This window comes from Rissa tridactyla, chromosome 8 (assembly GCF_028500815.1).
Source record: "Rissa tridactyla isolate bRisTri1 chromosome 8, bRisTri1.patW.cur.20221130, whole genome shotgun sequence".
NCBI classification, from domain to species: domain Eukaryota; kingdom Metazoa; phylum Chordata; class Aves; order Charadriiformes; family Laridae; genus Rissa; species Rissa tridactyla.
In genome coordinates this window covers 2,151,765-2,156,662 of record NC_071473.1, presented here as the reverse complement: position 1 = coordinate 2,156,662, position 4,898 = coordinate 2,151,765, and the positions used below count along the sequence as shown (strand labels likewise).

General features: G+C 52.3%; 1 long non-coding RNA gene across 1 annotated transcript; it reads left to right on the top strand.

Annotated features, from left to right (window-relative positions):
• The first annotated feature begins 461 nt into the window (after positions 1–461).
• On the top strand, positions 462–3,289 carry LOC128914148 (uncharacterized). The gene is made up of 3 exons (XR_008468196.1): positions 462–574; positions 1,293–1,426; positions 3,014–3,289. It is a non-coding gene; the product is annotated as an uncharacterized LOC128914148 (long non-coding RNA).
• Positions 3,290–4,898: the final 1,609 nt, after the last annotated feature.

The window sequence follows — 4,898 nt, the reverse complement described above, 5'->3', positions numbered from 1 at the left end:
CCCTGAAGGGCCTGCTTTTCCATTTCATATTACTATATAACTGCTATTAACATCAAGGCACGGTGCCTGCGTAAAGGAGCGCTGAGCAGCTAAACTGCATTTAAATACCTGCGACCCCTTGGCTTTTCTATACGGAATCATTATTAATACTTCGTCCTTGCCGTGTTTCATCAGAGGATGCTGCCACACAAGGCATAGCTGGGGAGGTCTGATCATCCCTTTATTACAGAAGGGAAAAACAGAGGGAAAGAGATTAAAAGATTTGCCAGCAACACAGAGCAATCAGTGGCTGCGCTGAAAATAGAAACCAGGCTCCTGGTTTCCATCCCCCAGATCTGGCCTCTAGACAACGCGACTATATTAAAAATGTAAATGCAAATATAGAAAATATTTCCTTTTTCAAACCTTCCCCGCTAACATTCCGCATCCTTTTGACTCTGTGCTTCGCAGAATGAGCTGACAGCGCTTGGATCAAAGACCCGGCGACCAGATGGGCTGCGCTCGCTGAACAGAGCAAAGGGAACTGGGCTGAACCACCGAAACCTCAGAGTGACCAAGAAGCTCGTGGCAGAAGGTGGGAGGAGGCTTGTGTCTATTTTGAGACAGAAAAGTATTTAGTAGCTGTAGGCTACTGTTCAAAATACTTTGATTACTGTGTTTAAGGAAGCCAAAAGTGATACTGTTGTGACGGTGTTTGCATTCTTCTGTACAAAGGCTTCTCAGCCTTCGTGTTGTAGAAAATATTCTCTCTTACAGCGTACCCCAGGTATGAAGCCGGCAGCTTGAGGACACGCAGGCATTTTAACCGGTTGGTATTAAGTTTGGGGACGATGGGCAAATCAAGCACAACTGAGGTTTGACACCCGTAACCAGAAGGGAGAGGCGCGTGGAGCCTCGCTGAGGTGCCGCGCAGCTGCGGGGCCTCTTGCTCCTCAAGCCGGCGATGCTGAGGAGCGATACCATTCACGGTCTCATTCCTTTGGGTTTGCCCTGGCTTTATTTCTGTTCCCATATTGTTCCTCTACGCTGTAAACAGGCTGGATGATCAAAAAAATAAAAATAGCATGTGGATGCAGCCCAACCAAACAGCCAGAGTAAACTTCATGGGAGAAACTGGATTTAGAAATGCAGCCCTGAGTCATGCCAAAGGGAGTCCATGTTAAAGGCTTTTTTAAGAAGCAATTAGAAAGCAGTCTCCTTTTAAAGACATTTCCCTGCACTCATTCCAGGGCCATAACGCTGCAAATTAGGGCTAAATTCTGCCAGTCTCACCCTTCTGCATCTCTTCCTAGGAGCAGGGTGTGAGATGTGGCTGCATGAGTTCAGGAATCCCCCTGGAGCCGGTGGTGGCAGCGCACGGTTCACCATCGTGTCCAGCAAAACTGGGATCACGGACACATCGTCATCGGGAGACCTGAAAGAGAGAGTGAGTGTTGCTGGAGCCTGTGCAGGGGACTGAGCCCCCCTGCAGCATGTCCCAGGTTCCTGCTGTGGTTCGTGGCAAGCTGGGATATAAACTAATGGTAAAACTCGGCTGGTGTCAGAGGGACAAGAGTTGGCCTTGGTGAAGTTGATTCGTCTTCTCTAAGACATCTCATCCCAGAGCTCAGCTCCTTCTCAATCGTAGAATCCCAGAATGGTTTGGGCTGGAAGGGACCTTAAAGCCCACCCAGTGCCACCCCCTGCCCTGGGCAGGGACACCTCCCACCAGCCCAGGTTGCTCCAAGCCCCGTCCAACCTGGCCTTGAACCCCTCCAGGGATGGGGCAGCCACAGCTTCTCTGGGCAACCTGGGCCAGGGGCTCACCACCCTCACAGCAAAGAATTTCTGCCTCAGATCTCCTCTAAATCGCCCCTCTTCCAGTCTGAAGCCATTACCCCTCGTCCTGTTGTAGGCCCCCGTCAGATACTGGAACGGGCTATAAGGTCTCCCCGGATTTCATTTCAACAACTAGATTTATCTTATCATAACTATACAATTGCAGTGCAGAAGGTGTGCTGACTACTTCTGGCTTCCCTTCCATCGTCCCCTGTTCCACTAAGGCTGTGGAGCTCTAACGATATTTTAATGGCTGGGAAAAGCCAGTTCAGAAAAGGTCTTTTGTGTCATCTTCATGCTCGTAGTTGATAACGATAGCAAGAAAAAAGCTGTTTGCATGAGCAAAACTGTTGCCTTTTCCCTTTTTTGCTGGCTTAGGAGAGCAAAAGTTTGCCTGATGAAGACTGAAGGTGACACAATTTTCAGTGCTCTGCTCAGCAGCTTCTGAAATACGTCCACATTTTGTCACCTTAATAACATTGCAGCCACGGAATTTTTTACTGGTTCAAGACCATATGTCTCTGACCTAATTAGACTTTTACCGGCAAATTGTTTATGGAGCGAACCTCTAAGGACTTTTTGCCTGGTTCCTGAAGAATCGCTAGCACGAGGGAAAGGGGGCTGGCGAGCGCTGTAATCCTTCCCCAAAATGGGCGAGCGCCGCATTGATGTACGGCGGGTTGATAACTATCCATGCTGCTAACCCACTCAGCTAATACTGCTAGGTTTTAACTTAAAATCACTGATTGGATTAAATATTAATCTGTGACCTCAGAAGGAGCGCGGTGCCCCTGTGGCTGGAGATGCAGCGCAGCGATACGTTAGCATTTTGGAACCCCACCATTTGCAAACCCCTGAAATGCTTCCAGGGGGGGTCCGTGTTCCTTTGGAATGGCTCTGGAATGGACTTGGGCTCGTTTCTCAGCGTTGCCTCCGCTGAGACGACAGGTTTAAAACCACAGCCTGGATTTTGCAACTGCAAGTCGTGTTTCCAGTGCTCCATGGGTGAGAAAATACCCAAATTGCAATAGATTGAATTACTTTATTATCTGCTGGGGGCACATTTACTGCATCGCCCTTTTTCATACGCCTCTTAGTGATGACTGCGGTTCTGCTCTTGTTTCTGTCACTGTCCCGTGTGGCCTTTGAACTAACCTTTTCCCTTTTCCATTTGGATTTTCCTTCTGTAAACCAGGGATAATGGCATTGCTTTAGCTGGAGTGCACTTCACGTTGAAGTGAAGGGTGAAGCGCTGCTGAAATGAGAGATGGACCCCAGGAACCGAGAGGTACGATGGGGCGTTTTAAAACACAATCTGCACAGGACTGTAGACACTTGCATCGCACCTAACACCATTTAAACACCTTCACCTTCCTCTGAGAAATGCCTGGCCTGCAGCTCTGAAGAGAAAACCCCAAACCTCTGCAAACCCAGTAGGAGCCGCTGCCCCCCAGCTCTGTTGCGAGACACAAATTCTCGATAGGCAGCTCCAACCTGGAAGTCGGAGTTAATTAATGGCTTAAAGGCACTGGCTGGTCCCAGGGTCAGCGGCACCTTGGCTGTGCCCGGCGCTGGGGGGTTTGGGCGCTGGGGTTTGGGCTCGGGCTGCACCGGGCTGTCACGGCTGTCGACATGTGTTAATTAGCTGAAGAGAAATGTCCGAGGCGGCTCGTGCTGCTTCAAAGGGCCGTTCAGGGTAACATTTAAAACACAGCTTGCAAGAAAAATAAATGGAGAAGGGCTTGGTTTGTTCCTGCAGCTGCGGAGCAGGGAGAGTGCTGCCGAGGCCACCCAGGCCGTTGGGCTGCGGCTCCTTCACAGGGACCCGGGGGTCCTGCAGCATAGAATCATTGAATCACAGAATGGGTTGGGCTGGAAGGGACCTTAAAGCCCACCCAGTGCCACCCCCTGCCCTGGGCAGGGACACCTCCCACCAGCCCAGGTTGCTCCAAGCCCCGTCCAACCTGGCCTTGAACCCCTCCAGGGATGGGGCAGCCACAGCTTCTCTGGGCAACCTGGGCCAGGGGCTCACCACCCTCACAGCAAAGAATTTCTTCCCAATATCTCATCTAAATCTCCCCTCTTTCAGTGTAAAACCCTTCCCCCTTGTCCCATGGCTCCCCTCCCTGCTCCAGAGTCCCTCCTCAGCTTTCCTGGAGCCCCTTTAGGGACTGGCAGGGGCTGGAAGGTCTCCCTGGAGCCTTCTCTTCTCCAGGCTGAACCCCCCCAGCTCTCTCAGCCTGTCCTCACAGCAGAGGGGCTCCAGCCCTCCCAGCAGCTCCGGGGCCTCCTCTGGCCCCGCTCTAACAGCTCCATGTCTCTCTTGTCCCACCAGCTGGCCCTTGCTTGAGGGGCCTGCGCGGAGATGGGGATGGGGAGGCAGAGCCACTCGCAGGGAGAGGGAATGGTGTTTTCAAGGTTGCAACCGGAAAACCCAACCTGGAGACCGTGACCTCTTTATCTGGGCGAGGGTGGCTCCTGTTTGGTGTGTAGCAACACGGGACTGTGGAGGTGGGAGGTTTCTCCTGCCCGTGATTCCCTGTTTGCATTGGAAGAGCTGCCGGTCCTGGCTCGGTTGGTGCCAGGAAGGTGGCGGTGGCGTGAGGATGCGTCCGTGCGGGTGCAGGGCGATCTGGGCAGCGGAGGTGGCGGTCCCCGCGGTGCTGGGCATGGCAGTGGGGCTTTGCTGCCCGGGCACAGGCTGGGATGTGCAGAGCTGGGATGTTTGTTTACCTGGGCTGTGCAGGTGAAGGCTGCGCAGGCAGGGCAGGGCTGCCCACGGCGCCATCGGGGAAGAGGGAAGGGGAGAAGCTGAAATATTCACGCAGAAAGAGAGGAGCAAGAAAGGTTTTATTTTAAATGTGTCGCGTTTGTGCATAATTAAGCACCAGCTAAAAGCTGGGATTGGAGCTTCAAGGATCAGAGAGCGGGCAGATGGGATGAGACCATGAAGGAAGGAGAATTTAAAAAGCACAGAAAATCCTGCTTTAAAATGTGCCACAGCTGGGTTTGCCAGTGGTGCTGGAGGAGCCCGGTGTGATGGTGAAGAGCAAACCCCGAAGCCTCAGGAAAGAGTGAAA